The 25,542-nt window shown below is 37.0% G+C and overlaps 1 pseudogene; it reads right to left on the bottom strand.

The window, feature by feature from the left end:
* Positions 1-665: 665 nt before the first annotated feature.
* On the bottom strand, positions 666-1,800 carry LOC123952577 (annotated as a pseudogene).
* Between the last annotated feature and the right edge of the window lie 23,742 nt (positions 1,801-25,542).

Below are 25,542 nucleotides of genomic sequence, written 5' to 3' on the forward strand. Positions count from 1 at the left end.
GCATAAAATATATCCCATGAAATGATTGCTTATCCTGATATTTCCATTTATGGGAAATTTATTATGAACCAGTCAATTCCATTTTAAGAGTCTTCAAGTCAACAGCAAGGTGTTCTCGCTTCTTTGTTTTGCTCCTATTTATGTGGGAAGTAAACTGTACTCACTTCAGTGGTTCTGTTTCTGAGTTCTATAACCAACAGACTCTTCTACATACAATGTTTCAATTGCTTAAGATGACAAGCATTTCTTTAAGTCCCAAAGACTTTTCATTATGCCAAACATCCTATTTATAAAATTTTATTTTATTTTTATTTTTTTGCAAAGTTAAAATTCCTTTTTTACTTCTGGTACCACTACCACAATTTACAGGGCAATATACCCGACATAATGAAAAGAAAAAGAAAAAGCTGCAATAGACAAAAGCCCTTGGGAATGTACATCTAATTGATGCTACATCACTTTCATCAATAGCTGCACGTTTTGCACACTGTGGCTATGATAGTCCTGACCAAGAAGGGGTTCCTACTTAAGTTATAGTATATTTTCTCACTATGGATCATCATCATTCCTTCTGTGGCAGATTTCTACCATTCCTCTAATGCATTTGGGACAACTGTCTCAAAGTAACCTGCTGCTTTCCTGACAACTTCTCACTCTCTCTCCTGCTAAGGACTATAGCCCTTTATTTCTGAGTTTTTAAAGAAATTTCTGCTACTATATTCACCACTTTTACCTCCAGATCCATAATTACTGCCATAGGGACTGCCCGAGCCTCTTCAACCCAAATTGCCCCCCTTCATGGGTCCATAATTTGATTGCTGTTGTCCACTTTAATTCCCAAAGTCATTATAGTTCCCACCACCACCGCTGTTTCCTCCTAAATTTCCCCCTTCATTGTAACCATCATATCCTCTACCACCACCACCACCACCGTATCTGCCTCCTGGGTATTCATCCTCTGGTCCACCACCACAGCCTCCTCTACTGCTATAACCAAGACCATCACCATCATTGCCACCATCACCTCCAAATCCATTATATCCACCCTCCCCTCCCCCATAACTACCTCTGCTGCCACTACCTCCCCCACCATCGCCTTCTCTTACATCAAAGTTACCAACACAACCCGTAAGGTTGTCAGGTCCAACTTCACGACCTCTTCGTGATCCAGCAGACAGCATTTCTTGTTTCAAAAGGGCCTATTTCATTTCACAATTAAGTACATTGATAGCTGGTATTTCTGAACAAAAATTATATTAACTATCAAGATCATCAAAAGTTACAAAAGCAAACCCTCTCTATTTTCCACTCTGCCTGTCTTCCATAACTTCTCTGGTTTTAACCTTGCCGTAATTTTCAAAATTGTCTCTCAAGATGGGATTGGGAGGGAGACAAACCATAAATGACTCTTAATCTCACAAAACAAACTGGGGGTTGCTGGGGGGAGGTGGGATTGGGAGAGGGGGAGCGGGCTATGGACATTGGGGAGGGGAGGCGAACCATAAGAGACTATGGACTCTGAAAAACAGGTGGTGTCTCTCAAATTATATTCTTCTGTATCTTCTTTAATACCATCAAGAAAAATTCTCTTCTCTGTTAAATGGGCACCAAGCTTTATAGAATCCTCCCTACAAACAGTTTTCTTTAGTTTCACTAAACAAATGCCCATCAACCTTGTGTTGTGTGTTTGAGCACACATCGCTGCATCCACTTCTTCCACATAAGAGTAAGTCACAAAACCAAAACCCCTGGAACGTTTTGTTTGGGGGTCTCTCATCACCACACAATCAGTAAGCGTCCCTATTTTTCACCGTGTTTTCCTTTTTTTTTTTTTTTTAATTTCTTTATTTACAGCACAACAGTGTTCACTGTTTTGGCATCACACCCAGTGCTCCATGCAGTACGTGCCTTCCCTATTACCCACCACCTGGTTGCTCAACCTCCCACCCCCCCCGCCCCTTCAAAACCCTCTGGTTGTTTTTCAGAGTACTCATTAGTTTTTGATGTATTTTTTTTAATTTATTTATTTTTATTTGTTTATTTACAGGATAACAGTGTTCATTGTTTTGGCATCACACCCAGTGCTCCATGCAGTACGTGCCCTCCCTATTACCCACTACCTGGTTCCTCAACCTCCCACCCCACCCCACCCCACCCCCGCCGCCCCTTCATAACCCTCTGGTTGTTTTTCAGAGTCCATAGTCTCTCATGGTTCATCTCCCCTTCCAGTTTCCCTCAACTCCCTCTCCTCTCCATCTCCCCATGTCCTTCATGTTATTTGTTATGCTCCACAAATAAGTGAGACCATATGATACTTGACTCTCTCTGCTTGACTTATTTCGCTCAGCATAATCTCTTCCAGTCCCGTCCATGTTGCTACAAAAGTTGGGTATTCCTCCTTTCTGATGGAGGCATAATACTCCATTGTATATATGGACCACATCTTCCTTATCCATTCATCCGTTGAAGGGCATCTTGGTTCTTTCCACAGTTTGGCGACCGTAGCCATTGCTGCAATAAACATTGGGGTACAGATGGCCCTTCTTTTCACTACATCTGTATCTTTGGGGTAAATACCCAGCAGTGCAATTGCAGGGTCATAGGGAAGCTCTATTTTTAATTTCTTCAGGAATCTCCACACTGTTCTCCAAAGTGGCTGCACTAACTTGCATTCCCACCAACAGTGTAAGAGGGTTCCCCTTTCTCCACATCCTCTCCAACACACGTTGTTTCCTGTCTTGCTAATTTTGGCCATTCTAACTGGTGTTAGGTGGTATCTCAATGTTGTTTTAATTTGAATCTCCCTGATGGCTAGTGATGATGAACATTTTTTCATGTGTCTGATAGCCATTTGTATGTCTTCGTTGGAGAAGTGTCTGTTCATATCTTCTGCCCATTTTTTGATATGATTATCTATTTTGTGTGTGTTGAGTTTGAGGAGTTCTTTATAGATCCTGGATATCAACCTTTTGTCTGTACTGTCATTTGCAAATATCTTCTCCCATTCCGTGGGTTGCCTCTTTGTTTTGTTGACTGTATCCTTTGCTGTGCAGAAGCTTTTGATCTTGATGAAGTCCCAAAAGTTCATTTTTGCTTTTGTTTCCTTGGCCTTTGGAGACATATCTTGAAAGAAGTTGCTGTGGCTGATATCGAAGAGGTTACTGCCTATGTTCTCCTCTAGGATTCTGATAGATTCCTGTCTCATGTTGAGGCCTTTTATCCATTTCGAGTTTATCTTTGTGTACGGTGTAAGAGAATGGTCGAGTTTCATTCTTCTACATATCGCTGTCCAGTTTTCCCAGCACCATTTATTGAAGAGACTGTCTTTTTTCCATTGAATATTTTTTCCTGTTTTGTCGAAGATTATTTGACCATAGAGTTGAGGGTCCATATCTGGGCTCTCCACTCTGTTCCACTGGTCTATGTGTCTGTTTTTATGCCAGTACCACGCTGTCTTGGTGATCACAGCTTTGTAGTAAAGCTTGAAATTGGGTAACGTGATGCCGCCAGTTTTGTTTTTGTTTTTCAACATTTCCTTAGCAATTCGGGGTCTCTTCTGACTCCATACAAATTTTAGGATTATTTGCTCCAGCTCTTTGAATCACCTTGTTTTCTTAAGCTATCATCTGTAGTTTCGAAGTTCAAACCACCAATAAACCATTTTCTTGCTGCTCTAGTTCCTTTGGGTCATGGACCTCCTCCTTGCTGTGGTGCTGGCTGCAGTGAATCAAGCTGGGGGCCACCCAGGCATGGTTTTACCTCCATCCTGAGACCACGTATATATTAAATTTTAAATAACTCAGCAACACCTAAGCTAGAACTTGCAAAGTTAACTTTACAGAAAAGAAGCCATGTTCAAAATAGAATCCTGTTTGTGGTGATCTAAAGGACATATAACACTGAAATGAAAGGGACAACTGCAGATCCCAGCAATCTCTCCTATGAAACCTTTCCCTAAGAGTGATGTGAGGATGTCTGGATTCCTTTCAACACCTGTATTTTCAACAGCAGTCATCACATAAATGCTTCAGTTAATCTGATATTAGGCTAGGTGTGTCATCCCCCCCCCCCCCCCCCGCCGTTTAACCCTATCCCTCCTCCTCACGTCTTAGGCCCTCTCGGGAGGTGCAGTCGGTAGATCACATCACTGCTATTGACCTTTGGCATCTGCCTTTTCCTTTTTGAAATACTTGTAACTCTCATCTTCCTTTACAGATCAACTCACTCACTACTTCGCTGACCTGCCCAGTCAAATTTTACATTATATGGATCTCAAAAGGCCATAGATCTCTGCATCTACAACTTGGTGGGTTTTTTTATTCTTTTTTTTTTTAAGATTTTATTTATTTGATAGAGAAAGAGAGAGAGAGCATGAGAAGGGGGAGTGGGAGAGGGAGAAGCAGACTCCCTGCCAAGCAGGGAGCCCGATGTGGAACTTGATCCTGGGGAATCCAGGATCATGACTTGAGCCAAAGGCAGTCGCTTAACCAACTGAGCCACCCCGGTGCCCCTGCATCTACAACTTGTAAAACACATCAACCTTCGTGATTTTACATTTGTTCAATAATCATCTATCTATCCATTCAGATTATAAACTCCATGGGGAAGACAGATTCGTTCTGGTTTTGCTTATGTATACCCTCAGCTCTGAGCTCAAATCTTAGCTCATAGTGGGTGAACAGTAAATTTTTGCTGAATAAAAGACCGGATGACTAAAAGAAAAATGAAACAAATAGAATTTTCAGAGAGAGAAAGCAGGCGGATTGGTGGCAATACTTTAAGTATAATAAACAGGTTGAAACCTGTCTCTGTGTATTTGTTTTTGTGTGTGCACACATACAACTATATGTTTGCATTGTTTATGAGTTAAAGGCAGGGGCAGAATGGGAATGGAGATAAGCAATGAGAACAGCTGAAACTCAGCACATAAGCCAGTATCTGGAGGAGGGTTATCAATAGAACCTCTGAATTAGCCACTCTTAGACTCTTGGTCTCCTCCATGGCTCAGACACTGAGGCTACTGTCATTCCTCCACTCCTGTAGAAAACTGGAGGTTTTACTTTCTGAAGAGCTGAACCCAAGTAATCCACATTTAGAGACACAAGACAGTATTGACAGTGATAGCAAGGGCCGATGTCAGAGGAAATGGAGAGAGAGGAATACAATGAACCTCTATGGCACTGTTAGCACTCCTCTTAAAGCATGGGCTACCGGGCTTTTGCCATCTGGGCTGGAAATTGGAATATTTCCGTGTTCAGGTCCTCAGAGAAGAGATGAGATAACATTAGATGAGCAGGAGATATAATGGGGAAAAAACTACAGAGACTAGAGGGAAGAAAGGAAGAGTAAGTAAGGGAGCCTTAGGACACATGTAGGTGCAGGACAAAGAAAGGCATGGGAAGGAGGGGGAAGATGAGAAGGAGGAAAAGAGCAAAGAGAAGAAGAAGTAAGAAGAGGAAGAGGGGAGGAGAAGAGGGAAAAGAAGGAGGGAAAGAGGAGGAGGAGAAGGAGGAAGAAGAGGAGGATGAGGAGAAGAGGGGGAAGAATAGGGGCAGAAGAGAAGAAGGTGACGATAATCCAAGGCCCAGAATTAAATCAAATACTATTTATATCACTTTACGTTTGCAAATAGTGCCTTCAAAAAGCTTACATTAAACTCAAAATACATCTTTCGTTCCATTTCATCATAATGAACTAAAGGAACACCCACGCATCTTCAAACTAAATAGTATTTTTCATTTTCATCCTATGAAATCAGATTCTGAATCCCCCACGTCTTGCTCACCCATTACTGGGTTTTCTACACATACATTTCTACACATACATTTATCCAATTCCCGACACTCAGGTAACTTGAAACAGCTTGTAAGAAACAGCTTGTAAGAAAAAACAAAAGTTGGTTTGGAGAAGAGCGATTTGACAGGATGGCTGAAAGCTATGCTACAAATACATTAAGTGCCTGTAGAGCAGAGAAAGGTGAGTAAGTTCTCCATCAGCCTGCTCCTCAGCAAGAGAGAAATCTGCAAGTTATGTAGACAATGTGAATATATATATATATATATATATATATATAATTTTAATCTAAATTTATTCCTAAAGCATCTTCCCAGGGTAACACTAGTTATTAAATCTCTGGTTACATTTTGCAACTGAGCAAGCCTTGAAATGAATGAGCATGAGGATCAGGAATTATAACTCCTTTCATTCTGAAAATGTAATTGCCTCCAGTGTGCTATGCTCTCCACACTCGAACTATAGATGGAGCAAATACTGGGTGTCAACTTTCAGCTTAATATTGTTTTATTAGTTTTTGCTATTAATACATGTTTCTGTTCGTAGTCATTTGCCAAAGTTTAAATTATAGCTGTAATAAATCTTTCACATCAAATATTTCATAAAATGTTTCTATCATAAAGTTATCAGGGAAAGTCTCAATGTGCCTTTGTGGGGGGTGGAGGGGGGGTTGGATGGGGATACCAACTGTGTGTATGAGAAAATCATATCTTCTATATTTTCCTTTCAAAAGTTTCTATCACAGCAGTATTAAAAATATCCAAATATTTTTAAAATTTGTTTTAAATTCGGGCGCCTGGGTGGCTCAGTGGGTTAAGCTGCTGCCTTCGGCTCAGGTCATGATCTCAGGGTCCTGGGATCAAGTCCCACATCGGGCTCTCTGCTCGGCGGGGAGCCTGCTTCCCTCTCTCTCTCTCTGCCTGCCTCTCTGCCTACTTGTGATCTCCTGTCTCTCACTGTCAAATAAATAAATAAAAATAAAAAAAAAAATCTTAAAAAAAAATTTGTTTTAAATTCTTCACTGTTCCCTCTCTAACTCTAGAATACAAGTGACAAAAATCAAAATCAATGTCCCACAGGTATGAAAACCTGTTTAAGGAAATATGAAAACAGACTATCTCTTCAATGTATAACACTTCTCAACATGTGGACTCTTGTTCCTTATGAATTTTAGACAATGTTTTGGGTTTTTTTGTTGTTGTTCTTTATAGAAATTTAGAGCTTATCATATTAGGATGTCTGATAGCAACTATCACTTCCCTATACTCTGTCCTCGTGCTTGTTCCTCCATGGTCCAGTACAGCATTAGGGTTATGTTTTTTATTTCATCATCATTTTTCCATGTGCCACATTTTTTTTTTAAGATTTTATTTATTTGACACACAGAGAGAGGGGGGCACAAGCAGGGGAAGAAGGAGGAGGGTGAAGCAGGCTCCCTGCAGAGCAGGAAGCTCAATGCAGGGCTAGATCTCAGGACCCTGGGTTCAGGACCTGAGCTAAAGGCAGACCCTTACCAACTGAGCCACCCAAGTGCCCCCACTTGCCACTTTTTGTTAATATTCCCAACCACTGACTAGAAAGGGAAAACTGTTATCTTACTCTTTTTCTGAGATACCTGGAAATCCTATCATATAAACCTTTTCTTTTTTGATGAAAATATTCAGTTGACTCTACTAGGATGACAAGATCCTTCAAGAAATTTGAAAGAAAAAAAAAGTTACGTGTCATTGGGTAAGTAGAATCACCCCTAATGTGGATGCTATTGGAGAGAAAGTAAATTTGGTGGCTCACTTAGAGTTGGTAACATCCAAGTTTCCTAGCTCCTCCCTCCATGCCTTAAAATTTTATTTGAAAGAAAAACATCTAAACACACATTACAAAATAAATCTGTGATGGTTTATATGTGTAGAAAGAAAGCAAAACATGTGAATTTTCTCAAGGTTTAATCAGAAAAATAAATTGTTATCACCAATGAAGGTAGAAATCTTGATTATTTCCAACACTGACATGGTGTAGCATACATCAATAAAGAAGATGGAAAATTTTTTAACCATCTACAATTCACACATGTCGGATACTTTGAATGGCTACCTAAATAGGCATTAAGTAAATTCATGATATTTAAACGTTGTACATTTTTCTCATTGTTCAATTTGCTCTTCTTATAACCAGAAGTTCTGATGAAATTGTAGAGGATCCTAAGGATATTATATTCCAATATGGTGACAGCTAGAGGAAGAGAGATGAACAAAAAGAAGAATGGATAGAAATAGCAAACCCAAATGTAATTCTAAATAATAGAGTTGATAAAGTTTTCACTGAAAATAAGGAATGGTTTTCTTAATAGTTCTTTGGCTTTTATTAGCATTACAATTCAACAAATACTTTTGAGCTCCTATTGTGTTACCAAGAAACAAGAGTAAAACATTTCTACTTAGAAAAATGTGTATGCAAGTCCTGACTAGCCAGTTTGAATTAAATAAAAAATGACCTTTTCTTTGATTCAATATATATTCTAATCAGAAGAGTTGTTCCTTTATCTTCAGAATCTCAGTTTATTAGCTTTATTTGGAATATATTTCTTCAATTGGTTTGATGTTGAGGCTCATTAGGATCTTATTTTTCCCCCAAAGTTGGCTCCTTTTAGTTTTGGGGGGCATATATCAAAAATAACATCATCATCAATAACAACAACAAACTAGAATAAAGGACTCAAAATTCAGTCCAGCTATTTCCTATCTTTGTCATGTGCTTCCAAATTTTGGTCAGAGAAAGGTTGCCTGTCACCCTGAGTAGTGGAGAAATGTTCTCATCTCGGTTAACTCTTAGTTTACATTTTACACCACTGTAGACTATAGGCCAGTGAACATTAGATGCCAAAACATGAGGGAAAAAAAAAAAAAATGAAACAAAACCTGACCTGAATCAGACAAGAGAGTGCTTACTAGATTTATAAATTTGTCATGACATCTATGTTTCTATACAATAGAGGATGCATTTTTTCAGCCATATTTCACACTGGCAATTCAACTTGTCATGAAAATTTATCCAAAACTTGGAAACAGGCAAAGAAATTACTGGGAATATTTTCAGTTAAGTGTTGAAAGTAGATCACATTTCCTGAGGATTATCTGATTTTCTAGGGTATATAGCTTGTTTGACCACATATGTACTAATTATTAAGATATTTCACAATTCTGTAATATCAGAGATTACTTTTTACAAAACTGATAGTCATGCATATGATTCTTGTCTAAGAGAGTTGTAAATTATTCCCCAACAACAGCAAATTCTACTGATTTCTGGACAAGAGGAAAAGTAATCCCAAGGTTACTGTTTCTTGTCTACTAGACATTAACCACTAACCAGTCATGTACTAATTTGCAAATTTATTTCTGCATTTCTTCAAATGACAAACTATAAAATTTGAATTCCTCAAAATCTTCTTCAAATAAGGTTTAATATCTTACTGGTTCTTTCATTAGAGTTAAATAAAAATCGACATGTTCATTTTATATTGTTATGAGAATCATGTTTTTAACTTTTTGAACATTATACTTTAATACTCTAACAAAAGTCTTCAACTAATAAAATAGCCCTCCAGTAATGAGAGCAGAACAAAAGGCCGATCACAGGAACACAGAATAAGCTGGCAGGCAAACAGAAAATACTCAAATTAAAAAGCAACTAAAAAAGCTGCAGAATTAAAGAGGAAATAAAGGAATCCAGTGTCTTAGGGCAATACAAGAGTCCTGGAGCTTTAGGTCACCAAAATGGTGACCAGGCTTCTCATGGAGGACACTGATAAAGAGCAGCAAGGTAGCTCTGACCATCTACGTGCAAGTGATGTTTCAAAAATAGACATAAAAAAGAAGAGCATGATGAGGAACTTGAAAAGACTATTTGAAAGTAAATGTAAATGTGAAATATTTCCAGGAAGTAGCATAGTAAGAGTTAGAAAGCACAAGCTTCTGGGTTATAAAGAGCTATGTTCAAATCCTATTGTCTCATTTACCAGAATTTTACAAAATTTATGCAGGTTACTTAAATTCCCTATGCTTTTGCTTATTTCCAAAGAGAGGATAATGACACTGCCTACTTCTTAGATATGAGATATTCAGTTTGAAAGTATACATAAAGCATTTAGCACAGTATCATGCACGTACTGAAATAACTGGAAAAAAGCTAGCCCTTATTATTTTTAATAACGGGAAGATTTTTGAAAGATGATAGATAATCTACAGTGCACTGAAGAAGCCATCACACACTCAATACTAATATTGTCATCTTATTGTTTATAGAGGCAGGTGGATCCTGGTGGTAACGGAATTGTCTTGATGCTAAGATAGATATAGATGCTGGATGCTTAGTCTGCCCTGACTAAGGATATTTAATAAAGAATAATTATGATCCAGATATGAGAATTCCATGCTCTAATGCAATCCAGATTGGACAAGAATAGTGTGAGACATATTAGAAACGATCGAGGAAAATCTAGCCAAGTCAAAAAGAAGTAAAACTGAATCGGACCAAAACTGAAGTATTCAGGTTGACTAAGGATATTTTTTCTACCCTTAAAAAATTGGAAGCTTATATCTAAATCTTTCTAAGTATTAAAATCTTTGACCTACAATTGTCATGTTCACTAAATGGAAAGCATGTACATCATGCTCTCATGCCACTATACATCCATTCACTTTTTTCAAGTCTTAATATTATCCTTCAAAAATACCACCCTCAACATAACCTACTATTGCAGTGGAAAGATGTGTGAAAAGAAGCCATTTCAGAAAGGTATGAGAGCAAATGGAGGATTGCACAACCAAAGAAGTAGGACTAAAGAATATAAATTTCTGTTCTCATCATCCATTCCACTTTATAAATCATAAAATGTTCATGTTGGAAGCACCACATTTATCCTTCCTAGTCTCAGCCAAAATCTGATCTCAAGAACAACAGAAGATCAACTTTTTGTTTATAACAGGATGAGTTTAGGATTAAAGAAATAATAAAATCCTCCAACAAGTCTCCCTATTGCCTCACATCATTAGAATGTTCTCAGTCCATATTGTGGCAAAAATTCAGCTCCACAAAATATACGTATTTGAGCACAATGTTTTAAAGAAGTAAAACACATAACTCACTGTCACTCTGCTCTTTAGTACTCTGTTCATAACCAATGGAAACCCTCAGAATCTTAGCTTGGATCCTCTTTCTAATCTCTTGCTTATTCTGCTTCAGATAAAGCAGAAGACACATGAATCTTGGAGCTACTTCTGTCTTAAACCAAGGAATTGCTCTTCATTGTGGCCAGCCCACTGGAGCTATAATTATCAATGTTCCCGGAGAGCCAAGTGGCATGATAGGATCTCTGCGGAACAGAAGGAGAATTTCTCTGGAATAATCTAGGGAATTTCTTTCCAAATCTTTTAGCTTACATAGAGGAATATAAAGCATTCCCTCTCTCTCTCATCTTTGAATACAATTGCTAGGCTTCTTTAATATTTTAGATACATCATTTTTTCCAATATTCTCTTCTTTAGGTATTTTAAATATTTCTATGTGAAAATGAGTACAAAACGTTTGGTTACTGAGTGTGGGTGGAGAAAAAAAAAGTTGTGTTAAGATAGTAAAGCAAACTCATTTCATTCTTAATAGTACAAAGTCTCAGAGGAAATAAAAAAAATCATATTTTATAATCCAAACTGAGTAGAATGTCTGGAGAAGGAACAATTCTGATCTCAGTAAACCCTAAAGCACACATATAAGAAAATAAAATCTTAAAAAGAAAATTAAGAACCATAAAATTAAACTGGTATGAGAAATTACATTGAATTTGTTGACAATTTTTTTTTTTTTAAGATTTATTTATTCCAGAGAGAAAAAGGGAGTGTGTGCATGAGTCAGAGGAGGGCAGAGGGAAAGAGAGGGGAAGCAGACTCCCTGCTGTGTGGGCAGTCAGAGGCCTGCTCTGGATTCCCTGACCCTGAGGTCAGGACCTAAGCCAAAACAAAGAGTCAGCCACTCAACTTACTGAGCCACCCAGGGACCCAGTGACTATTTTTAAAACAATTCCCCATTTTATTTTAATATGAGCCTTACCTTCATGACAGTAAGTGGAGAAAGGACTAAAAGAATTTAATTTTTTTTAAAGGTTACTCTCCAAGAGTTGACTTTGAAGTAACTTTGAGAACAAACTTTTTAAAAGATAAATAAAGCCCCCAAATACAGCTGGCTAGGAAAAGATACATAATATGCTTTCTTGCTATTTAACTACATCTTATTTTTGACTATCAGATCTGAAAGTAATACAATTGAGTAACAATGTTTAAGTATATTGTTCACACACAGCCACCCTGGCTCACTGCTTAAACAACAACATTCTCTGATGTTAGCAAGTAGATAAGGTTTTTTTCTTTTGTTCTCTTAATGTATCTATCGAGTTTTCTTTACAGGGTAAAAAGAAAAAAAAAATCAAGGATTTAAGCAGGGGGGTTGGCGGGGCGGGGGACTAATAACCAGACAGCAGCTGCAGAAGATAATGGATGGGCTAACTTTTTTCATTTTTAATCACATGGACTAGATAAATAATTTAAAAACCTTAAATATATAATGCTCTCAAAGAAGGGAAATGGACCAGGTTTCCAAAGATATTGACTTCCAAAATGCTATATAGAGTGGCAAAGTATTAAATTTTTAAATATTCTGATCCTAATCTTTACATTACAGACTATCTGTGTATTGATTGGAGCAGTGTGTTTTCTTTCTTCTCCTGAAGGCCATTTACAGATATCACTAGCTGTCATTCTGGGAAATGCATTATTGCACCATCATTATCTCCTTACATAATCAAGAATCTCTGTTTGTTTTATAAGCTTTTTTTTTTAATACATAAAGGTTGCTATGTGGTCCTAATTTTCGTATATGCTACAGTGAGTGCTATGAAATGTGTAAGCCTGATGATTCACAGACCTGCACCCCTGGGGCAAATAATACATTATATGTTAATAATAATAATAATAATTTAAAAATAAATACCAAAAAAAAGGAGAAAAAAAAGGAAAGAAAAGTTTCCTGTGTACTGGTTTTACTGGAGTTAATTAAGTATTATGATGACTGTTCAACTCTGAATTTGAACAGTGAAACTGGAAATCTGCTATTGCTAAAACTTCTTTAAGAGTACAAGGCAATATTTGTTAACTTATAAGGACAGAGCAGTGACTCTAAATCATTAGATCTGCTCCTAAATGAAAAGGAGATGAGCAAATTCATCACAAGCTCTCTTTCTGTAGTGCTATTAGAAAGTGAGGATTTACTATGAAAGCATTTATTGATTCACATGATAAACACTGCATACACATATGCCTTCAATTACCCAGAAACTTGATTCTTTAAGAAAGATTCCAATTAATGTATCTCCAACTATTTATAGTGTTGACGACCACATCAGTTCTAAGTCTGCTCTGTCAGGCCTACAAACAAGGAAATCAATTGATCAACTTCTTTCCTTCCCTTTGCAGCAAATACAGGCACCATGGAAAATGTCACAAAAAGGCTGATCAAATAATCATCACCGTCAAATACTAGCATTAGTTCATCCTTGGCTACTACTAAAACAAACGGTGTCTCAGCTAAGCATCAACCCTTCAACATGCTAAAAAATGATAATTATTCAAGGAAAAGAAAGAAAAATGAGAAGAACAACTTTTTCACTTTTAGGCACATTGAAATTCATCCATAAATTATGTTTAGGGCCAGTAAGATCACAAGACTCCATTTTTGAAACAACAGATTTATCTTTTATTAAATAATTTCATTATCAACCAAGATTTTCTCTACCCTATTCCAGTCCTGACTCTAGCATCCTCCTATCATTAACTGCCACCTAGCTCTCAGCTCTATTAGGAGAACCTCCACGGAACTTTCCTTGTTCTTGGCTAGATAATATGCAACTCTCAGCTCCATGTAATCCTTCATGACAGGATTCACCATAGTTTCAAGGTCACATTTACTCCATTCACTCTTTAATTACTGTCTGCCTCAATCACTGGGCTGTACGCTGAATGAGGGCCACCTTCCCCAACCCCTCCTGCTCCCCTCTCCCGAGTTTCCAGAACTAAGGACAGTATTTGGCATCTATCAAGGAAAACTTGGATAAATACACAAATGACTGAATAAGTAAAGCAACGAATCTGTGAACCTCAATGACAGAAAATGAACGATTAAATCTTTCTGCAGGTCTTCTAAAGGTGGATTAACAATAGCTCAGATGAACCTCAGCTCTTGGCTAACCTGTAATTTTATAAACTAGGAAAGGGAGACCTAGAAAGCTTAAATAAATGGCTAGTGACAAAGATTCTTTGCACATTGCCCTGTGCATTGCTACCCATTTATTATTTAAGAATTTAACGTTTTACAATAAAAGGTTTTTTAATTCTTGCCATAAACATATGTGCATAATGCCCTCAATTACTCAAAAGGAGTTCATTCTTCAAGAAGTACTCCAATTAACACATCTCCCAAATGCTTATAGTGTTGATAAAATGAGGTGTAAGCAAATTCTGCCTTAAAGTGTGCATAAAAACTAGTGGTAAATATACTTTTAATACTGTTTAATTTTTATCCAATGCAAATAAAGATGTTTGTTCATTAAAGCCCTAAATGTCTGAGATAATCTTTGCAATCTTTTTTCCCTATATGCTACTATGATAGCTAAAAAAGAACAGAGTACCCTGCTGACAGATCTAAAAATTCCATATATTTTAATATATGCTGCTACCTGACGTTGTGCCATCTTATACATTTTAAATAAATGTTTCATCTTCTCTCTCTGCTAGGAGGTGATTTTACCCTGAAGGGCACCGTTTTATGAATTCAATAGCAAATACTACAGTAGGCCTAGAAGGGGCCTTGGGGGCTTTTCTTGATCTATTCTTGAATCTTCAAATAGGAGAATATCTTAACCATTACATACACAAGTACTGGCCCCCGTGCTGACACCTTAATGAATTCAGGACAGGACTAATGAGAATTAGTGAACGTTAAAGTTTAATCATCTCTAACTCTTTACTTCAGTTCCTTTCGTTCTGATTTTGCTGTGGGTGCTGAGTGTGACAGCATGCTAAAGGGATGGGCTGAACTGATTTAGAAATATAGAGAGCAATATAAAGAAACATGAAAAGTTGGGATAGGAGCTTGGGGGTTCAGCAATCGTCCTTTAACTGGGGAAGAGAAGAATGCTTGCAGGCCTATTATGGAACCCATTGCCCACAACAGCATTCCAGCTCCAGAATTAAGAGAGAGATACCCATGTTGTACAGACTTTAACTGCATGCCTAATCAGAATCTCATATTGCATTTTAAGGTCACTTCCCTGTCTGGTCTTTATCTGCATTTCCTGAATATTTTAAGTCTATATTGATTTCTCTCATTTATGTGATGTTGCATCTAACTGTGACAATGCATTCTGAGGCAGTATAGGCTATATACTTATCTCGGCTATTTCTTTTTTATATTTTCCAATTCTTATTTATAAGAAGAACTACAAAATTCCTATCTTTACTATACACATCTTAAGGACACAGTTTAACATTATATATATTTTTTCTATTATTAAAGAAATAGTTATTCTAGAAATTTCTTCATCCAATGATCAATTCAATTATTTATCTATATATTTGAATATAAACTTGAAGGACATGAAGGAATGCCTTTATCATCCATATGAAAAACAAAAATCTTCACAGCTCTGTACCTCTGCAAGTTAGTTGTGTGAGCTGGTGCTTGCTGGCTACTTGGCAGATAAGTTAAAATGAAAATAAGGTCATAAATACATCATAAAATGTAACCAGGGCTAGCTACATAATTTCTGAGTTCCATTACAAAATAAAAACATGGGGCCTTTTATTCAAAAATTACAAATTTCAAGACAGTATCAGCCAAATTTTAAGCCAAGCATGGGTCCCTTCTATGCATAGGGCACTGTGTGATTGCACCACTTGCATACCCATGTAGCTGCCTTAAATATATTTATCATTTTATATTACTAAGAATGATTTCCTTAATACATGTTTTTTTGAAGTGGTAGGTTATTAATGACTCTGAAGGAAGTTCTTCTTTTGGTTGAAGTTGGCCTTTATCTGTTTGATATTTAAACTGTTCAGATGATACAAGCTGATTTGAGATATTTGATTACTAGACCGATTAATTGAAATGGCACAAGTGGTATTAAACAAAATACTTCACAAATAATAATTTTAAGATCCTTCACAGAAAAAGGAATGAAGTGCCAGAAAAATTTATGGCTTTGAAGTATTCAGAAATGTCTTAAACTGACAGACTAAGAACAGTCAAAGAATTAGTGGACAATAATAGCATAAATGAAGTTTTACTCTGAACATTAATAATGAATTTCATGAAACCTAAGTTGTTGATCTGAAAATGATGCATTGTTAACTGTCAGTGGAAGAGAGGGCAGTGGGGAGGGATGTTAAGTTACAAATACAGGTTGGAAGTAACATGTCCAAGTGTACTTTCTTCTCTGTTCTTGCTGAGTTATTTTGTGCTTTAGAATAATGTGAAGTTTGATGCTAGTAAGTTTGTTGCTTCAATAAATGGAATAGTGGTTTGAGGACCATGAATGACACAGCCCCGCTCTCTCTGCCTCCTATTTAATGGTGACATTACTGAACCTGCATCACAAATCAAACATTGGCAGACTTCAGATGGGAATGAATCTTATTTCCAAAGTTAAAACTGTGTCCCAGAGCTTTCCTGAAAGCAGAATCTCATGTAAAATGATAGAATTATCACAGTAATACAGCTCACTAAGCCACATGGAAGAACCATGCATTTAAGAGTGAGGTATCTTGGAACTCTAGCAGGTCTGATCTCAAAGCCTGTTGCCAATTCATTTAGGATTTTTAAAATCATTTTACATGATAGATTTGGCTTTCGATCAGCAGCATTTCAGAAACAAATGAAAGACAAGGAGCATTATTTGCTTTAAAGGAGTCCATGTTTATGGAACAAGTATGGAATGTGCCCAGGAGAAGGACTGAATCAATATAGTCTATTTCTGGAAAAACCATGCAGAGAGATGGAAAGAGGAAAGAAGTCTTACGAATTCTGACTCCTTGAAATTACTGAAAATAGTCAGAAATAATTCTAATGGAAGTAAAAAAAAGAAAGAAAAAAAATATATATATATATCTCAATATCATGGCTCCATGTCCAAAGCTGTAATCTTACTCTAGTCAGAAGATCCATTTCTTAATTACTGACCTCTCTCAGCTTACTTATCTGACCAAGAGACTGAAGTTAAATTTATCAATAATGTTCACCCAACTAATTGGTTGTGTTTCTCAAGGTTACTGCACTTAGGAAGGAGCATTTTAATAAAGAAAAACAAAAAACAAATAAAAAAAACTAATTCATTCGATAAAATATAAAATTGTATAAACGTCAGGTTTTTGAGATGGAAGCTATTGGTTATCTTTCATATAAGTGTGAGATTCTTCAACGAAGCTGCTCTTTGAACATAATTCTCCTGAAACATTGCTTTTCTTTGTAAGAGCAACCCTGTGTTGGGAGACAAGTCTCCATTGGACTCTCACATTTTTGCACATCTTGCAATTTAAGACCATGATTTTCTTTGTTCCAGACTACGTTTTGAAGGATGTTTGAATGAATGAATAAATATATAAATAAGTTTGTGTAGCAGTGAATAGCCCTGGAAGATAGACATAGTGTCACCCTTCAGAAGAGAGGTCAGGTTTAATCATAGTCTTCAGAGCAAGGGAAGGAATGCTTGCCCCCACTTCTTTGCTTTAGCTCAGTGTTCCTCTGCTGTATAACGTAACTTATGTATGGGCCAATACCACTTGGTCCTCTTTGTCTCATCCTTTGGGAAATGAAACTTAGAGAACCAGCACAAGACAATATGCTGATACTTTCTCCCCTGCTGTTATTGTGAGTCATATAGGCCTTTGACACTGACCAAAGAATCTTGAGGCTCCTGCCAACATCCATGAAACAATGTGTGGTAGGCTAAGTTGTTAGTAGGTTGCATTTATCTCCCAGCTACCATAAAAAAAATATCAGACTTATTAGTTTAAACAACGTAAATATATTTTCTCAGATCTGGAAGCTAGAAGTCTAAGTTCACGATGCCAGCATAACTGATTTCTGGTGAAGCCTCTCTCCTTGACTAGCAGATGGCCAGCTTCTTGCTATATCTTTACATGGCCTTTTCTCTGTCCATTGCACTTGTGGTGTCTCTTCCTCTTTTTATAGAGACACAGTCCTATTGAATTAGGGTCCTACACTTATGACCTCATTTAGCTTTAATTACCTCCTCATAAGCCCTGCCTACAAATATGGTCATACTGGACGATATGGCTTCAACATATGAATGGCAGGGGGACACAATTCAGTTTATAATGAAGGGTAAAATCTCACAGCTCTTGACATCATGTGAATATTTCAAAACATCCTAGTATTGTCTGATACTTCTCTCCATTTTTATGAGTTTGCGTGTGTGTGTGTGTGCTATAGAGATACTTTACATACTGACATCAATTACACCACACTAGAGATTGTTGCATCAAAACTATATTGAAAAATATATACCACATCTTCTTTATCCATTCATCTGTTGATGGACATCTAGGTTCTTTCCATAGTCTGGCTATTGTAGACATTGCTGCTATAAACATTCGGGTACACGTGCCCCTTCGGATCACTGCGTTTGTATCTTTAGGGTAAATACCCAGTAGTGCAATTGCTGGGTCATAGGGTAGTTCTATTTTCAACCTTTTGAGGAACCTCCATGCTGTTTTCCAGAGTGGTTGGACCAGCTTGCATTCCCACCAACAGTGGAGGAGGGTTCCCCTTTCTCCACATCCTCTCCAGCATCTGTCATTTCCTGACTTGTTAATTTTAGCCATTCTGACTGGTGAGAGGTGATATCTCATTGTGGTTTTGATTTGTATTTCCCTGATGCCGAGTGACGTGGAGCACTTTTTCATGTGTCTGTTGGCCATCTGGATGTCTTCTTTGCAGAAATGTCTGTTCATGTCCTCTGCCCATTTCTTGATTGGATTGTTTGTTCTTTGGGTGTTGAGTTTGCTAAGTTCCTTATAGATTTTGGATACTAGCCCTTTATCTGATATGTCATTTGCAAATATCTTCTCCCATTCTGTCAGCTGTCTTTTGGAACTAGAGCGTATCATGCTTAGTGAAATAAGTCAATCGGAGAAAGACAACTATCATATGATCTCCCTGATATGAGGACATGGAGAAGCAACATGGGGGGGTAGGGGGATAGGAGAAGAATAAATGAAACAAGATGGGATTGGGAGGGAGACAAACCATAAATGACTCTTAATCTCACAAAACAAACTGGGGGTTGCTGGGGGGAGGTGGGATTGGGAGAGGGGGAGCGGGCTATGGACATTGGGGAGGGGAGGCGAACCATAAGAGACTATGGACTCTGAAAAACAACCTGAGGGTTTTGAAGGGTCAGGGGTGGGAGGTTGGGGGAACAGGTGGTGGGTAATGGGGAGGGCACGTTTTGCATGGAGCACTGGGTGTTGTGCAAAAAGAATGAATACTGTTACGCTGAAAAAATAAATAAAATGGAAAAAAAAAAAAAACTATATTGAAAAATAAATGAACAATTTTGGAGAGTATAAAGTATAAATTAAATAATTATAGTAAAATAATAAATTAGTCTTAATTTTATAAACAATTCAAATTAATTACAAACTTACAAATGTTTACACATAAAATAATCTTCTCCAAAAAGATTCATTTGATCAACCCATCTAAAACATTTTTCTTCTTATCGCTTCTCGGCCTTTTGGCTAAGATCAAGTGTAAAACATTTTTCTTCTTAAAAATAAATGAATAAATAATAAAATAAAACATGTTTCTCTAAAGCAATGACCCTTTATCATATTATCATATTTTATAATATTATCATATTATCTTTCATCTATCACTCTCATCTATCTTTATCATTTTAATCTGTAATTATGTTATTTGTGTTTTTGTTGGCCGATTTATTAACTTTTTTTTGAGAACAGGAAACCTGTTTTGTGCACTATTCTATAACTAGGACACAATTATATAACTAGGAATAATTCTAGGCACACATTTCTTGAAAAAATGAATGACTGTTTTCATTAAATCGTAACAACCACCTTCAAATAAGTATTGATAGTCTTTATTTTTAGATAAGGAAAGTTAGGTTCAAAGAAGTTAAGCAAAGCTGTTCAAGGTCACACAAACAGTAAATGCCAGAGCTGTAGTTAAAAGCCATATCCAATTAAGCTTTAGAGGCTATAGAGTTAAGTCTTTGCTTTCAAAAGCTTCCCTCCTTCTGTAAATCAGAACTCAGCTCCTTTCCTTGTTCCCTAGAACGCATCCACTTTCATCTCATACCAGTATTGAAAATGTACTCTATTGAAAAAAAAAAAAAGAGGACTTTTTCTCATGCATCCTGCAGCAAACTAATTAAAAATTCTCATAAACTGTCATCGCCTTTCTTTTTTGACTTGACGCAATTTCTCCTCTCCTCCTGCTCTTCCACCTCCTCTACCCTGTTCCTTCTACTATTATTATTATTATTATTACTATTACTCATAGCAATTTGGACCATGTAGCTTCTCCCTCTAAATTGATATACATATTCACTATAGAATCAGCAAAGGACACCCCTAAAACCAGGATTTCTGCTCCCAATTCAAATCCATGTGAGGATTATAAGGAAAAAGTGTCTTTTCTTTCTGGCATGTACTGCCTTGGCACCTTAATAAGTATATCAATTAAATTTCTTTATTCTAGCATTCCCTTTCCAGAGAGTGCTGACTGAAAAAAGAGAAAAGGAGTCCTACTTTGGCTAAGGCCATAGGCAATACAAAGTTTTCTGAGGTAATATCTTCTCTATCCAGCATAGAAATTCTATATATATTGGGAGATTTTATGCTGAATATATCCTAGGGTATGCATCTTTTTTACTTTTAAATGGCACAATCAGGCTTTTAATGAACTATTTTTACAGGGGCGTAGGAAAAGGCACAGTAGTTGATAATCGCACTATGGATGATTCCAAAAGTACTTTCTCTTGACTAGTGCAGTATTTCACACATTTGCCCTTGTTTTTCACTGCCCTAAAATGAGAGTGTACCTTGTGGGGCTGAACTACTTTGAATTAATAGTCAAGGTTCTGAATTTTGCCTCCACATAGAAACACAACAAAATAAGATTCATTTTTGAGAAAATGAAACTCAATAAGAAAAAAAAAAAGAACAAGACCAACAAAATGGTACATATATTTATAACTGCACAACCAGGCTTATGGCATAATGCATTACAGTTTCACAAACAATCGATACAAATTATTGGATATAAAATTACTTTTTGATGACCACTGTGAAAATACAAGCTGTTCAAGTCATTCCTCACACTATTATTGATTTTACTCTACTTTTTCTATTGCATTTTTAAAGCACTTGATGTCAATTTTTAAGTCTCTAGTCTGTAGTGAAATACTAAGCAAATTCACGTAGACTGGAATTTTCTAAAGGATATCAAGAAGGGAGGATTCTTCAGAAAACTTCTGCTTTGAATTTCTCATTCCAACAAGCATCTCTTTTTTTAAAGTTATAAAAAAGTCTTCCAAGTCGCATTTCCAACAAATTTGAGATTATCCCAACATTTGAGGACTAGTAGTAATTTCATTTTATCATTTTTTTCAATAGATTTTTACCATTGGATAACACTTACTGACTGTATCGCTCCCATGAAGATGATACTGGTATCTGTCAAACATGAAATCACATATAATTGTCAAGCAGACAAGGCAGAATTTTATCTTACATTCTTATTTATCAACTAGCATTTAATATTCATTTAGGATCATTAGAATTAGATGTAGCTGCCTCAGTGACCAAATTTCGATAATGCTAATTCCTTACCAAAAAGATGTTTTAGGCCAGGTTTCCTAGGAAACAGATTCTGAAATTGAGATATGCATGCACAAATTTCATCAGGGAAGGCCCTTAGTAAAAACATCTGGGAAAGAGTGAAAGATGCAGGATAGAGCAAAGAGAGAATTTCCACAGAGACAGAGGAAAGGCTTCAACTGATCCCAGTAAAAGTTCTAAGGCTGAGAAGACCCTTTGGACATGGTTCCAGTTAAGGAAAGGGGGGTGTCCTGAATTTGTATCATTGCATCCACCAGTCCTTAGATGTAGGCCCACACAGGAAACTGGGGAGTTGGACCTCAGGCAAGGCAGCTCCATTTAGCCAAAGCCAGTTTCCTAGAGTGACAGATGAAGGCATAAGTTCCTCATCCTGAGAGAACAACCTAGATTCTGTTCCTCAGTACACACTGTAAACAGGATAGGGGCATTTCTGAATAAGGAGACCGGGCTGCCGAGAGTTATCTGCCCAGGAGAGCCTGCCAGCTTCCCAACCACTTATATCTTGTCTGTGTTCTGATGCCCATGGCTCTGACAACAAGTTCTCCTCGGCCGTCTCCTTCTACCCTTTATTTTTCTCTCTCTGAGTTTGTTTCTATAAGAATTTATGTTTGTTTTTCTATTTCAGCATTACAGTTTGATTCCCCCACATCCAGTAAAATTAAACCAATTTTCAGGCTAAACAGTGGGCTTTGAACTTTTTACCTGGGTAAGTGCCAAAAGAATTTTCAAAATTACCATGGGCCCCTCACACATTCTGAGATGGATTTTTATCATCCACTTTCTTTATACAATTCTTTACTTCCTTTCTCCCTTCCTTCTCGCTTTCTGTTTCATTCTATCCTTTTCTTTTGACCTGACCTCATCCAAGACACTCAAAGCTATGTCAGATACCTCTCCTCTTGTCCCTCAGCACCCTCTACGTTCTTCTGTGATGGCTCTTACCACACACTTTGGAATTACCTCTCTGTATTCCATTTCAAATGCCAAGATCGCTCAAGCTAAGGGCCATTAACCTAGTCACTGCTATATACCCAACAACTAGCACACTCCCTGGTAAATAGCTCAAGCAAAACAAATATATACTGAATCAATTAAATCTTAATTTCATGAAGATGATAGAGGGGAAGGAATTTCTGGGCTTCATTTTGTGAAAGATGACTATAGGGTTATTTCTCCAGAAATACATCCTAAACCAACCACTGTATTAGTAGAATAATTTCAAGTTATGCTTCTCTGACAAATTTAAAAAATTTGTCTTTACTGACAATATATAAAGATTGCATTCATATATTCCATTCCCTTTACTCCCCAAAGTGGCAAACTTGCAAATGAAGGAGATGTTTGGCCTCTGAGAGTTAAAACATAATAGATTGGGGTAGGCGATACATAATAGATTAGGGTAATAATAAAACATAATAGATTAGGGTAAGCAAATCCAATATTAACTTAGTATTCTTTATGTTACAACTCAGCTTGTTTCAGACATTTAGAGCACTTAATCCTGTGGTTTAAAAAAAAATCTAAATTTGCTACATCATTTAGGCTGTGTCTATAAAATGTAAATACATCCGGTTGATTGAAGTGTCCAGATGTTCTGGTTTGATAAAAAGACATCCTTGGACTACCAAGTATTTCTCAGTAATAATTGTACTTTAAATAGCTGATAGAATTATTTTATTGTTGACAGCCCTTGAACCTAATTTGGGTGGAATATTGTTCTCTTGGTATAAAACTATCTGCAGATTCATTTTTCTTGCTGAATACAATAAAATACACTCATGCCTCCAGCTGCTTCTTATTGAAACTGTAAGGTCTGCAGATATAAAACTTTCATATATAAACTGGCTATGAGGCTACCAGAATTCTTTTTTTATCTCTGCCACTGACCAGTCTAGTGACCCTGAACAAATCATTCTATGACTCTGGCCTCAGTTCTTTCACCTATAAAATTCAGACATTGGTGAGGTGATCACCAAGGCCCTTTCAGCTCTAATATTCCATGACCTAATAATTTTAAACCCCACCTAAAAAAAGATATTGTGACATCCTTAACTGAGCAAAAACACTTACTGGTTCCAGAGATCTCGGTTCTTCCAAAGATGAAGGAAGAGGCCATGCATCTGCGTTTGACCTTCTCTGAGCCTCTGTCAAATAACATAACCTGTTCTAGGGCATGCAGACTTTGCCTCTCATCTCCAGTGGCTTCTTAAATTTAATTAATTTAAATGTAAATAGGGAACAGATCATTTATATCCTCTATTCTTTCCTATGTACTACTTCTCACCGATTTTAATTCCAGCATACATCATTTTCTTAGAAGTGTAATTGGTAAGCAAGAATACAGTCACTCAGAGACACATGAGCTATCATGTTGGTAAAAACAATAACTGCTAGCATTTATGAAGCAAAGATCACGTGTCAGACACTTTGTAATATAATAACCCTATGAAATAGAAATTATCATCTCCATGCTTACTGATGAACAATCTAAGTCCCAGAGGGATTTGGAAATTCTGGTAAGTAACAGGTCAGAATGAGAGACTTTTAATGGCTCTGCCATACTGTTTCTAAAAGGAGAACAGAATCTGGGGTTAATGAACAAGAGGTTTTCTGTGTGAATTTCCTTAAACCTAATCTGGCTCCATAGTAGAAGTCAGAAGGGTAGGATCCAACCAGAGACAAAAATCCTCCTATGAGCCAACTAACATCTTTATTATTGTCTACATACTTTTTGCTAGAACTCTGCCTTTAAATTAGTGACGTCGTACCTATTATGTATGGTGTAACCCCTCTTCCTACTCAGAACAGCAGAAGAGGAAGGGGGATAGGATCAGGGAAGGTAGGAGTGGCAGCATTACTATCAATCAAGTGGCCATAAAATTTCATCTCAAATCACTAGCTATCCTTTTGAGACATAGTTTAATTATCTGAAGCAAAATTTATTGATATATCCAAAAGTGTACCATTGGTTGTACTTCCTGAGGGCAGTTTTATTTTAGAATGAAGCCCATTTTTAGTAAACCAATGTGTGGGAGTCTACATTTGACAGGACTCTCAAAAAAAAAAAAAAAAAAGTGGGGGCAAAGAATGGACTGGTTCCAGATTAGGGCAGACTTTCTAAACTATTATTAAAGATAATGATAACAGAGCACTGAGCCAGTCCTCAGTGATGCTCAGCAAACTTTTTTTTTTTTTTTCTTAGAACATTCTTTGTCAGACTTCTTGAAGAGAAAGTGAAATATCAATGTGAGGGAAGCAAAACTTTGTTTTCATGAAATCACTATACCCAAAGAGAACCAGGGACAAGATAAAGGCTGATTTATATTTTTTTAAGATTTTATTTATTTATTTATTTGAGAGAAAGAGAGAGAGAGAGCACAGGCAGGGAGCAGGGAGGGGCAGAGGGAGAGGGAGAAGCTGGTTCCCCATCAAGCAGGGAGCCTAATGTGTGGCTCAATCCCAGGATTTCGGGATCACAACCTGAGCTGAAGGCCGATACTTAACTGACTGAGCCACCCAGGTGCCCTGAAGGCCAGTTTATTAATAGCCCTCTACTTGAGTGGAAAAAATGAAAAAGATTTATCACACATTAGAGTGAGACCTGAGGAATATCCTTTATTTTTGAAAGATTCCCTAATCACAGTTTACTTTGCTTTGAAGTGCCCTTTTCCCTTGGCATATAAAGATTTTTTTTATATGTTTTTATCTGGTTTGAGGACAAAATCTGAATAGAGTCCATGATATCTTCATAGATTGCTTT

This window comes from Meles meles, chromosome 11, assembly GCF_922984935.1.
Source record: "Meles meles chromosome 11, mMelMel3.1 paternal haplotype, whole genome shotgun sequence".
Taxonomy (NCBI): domain Eukaryota; kingdom Metazoa; phylum Chordata; class Mammalia; order Carnivora; family Mustelidae; genus Meles; species Meles meles.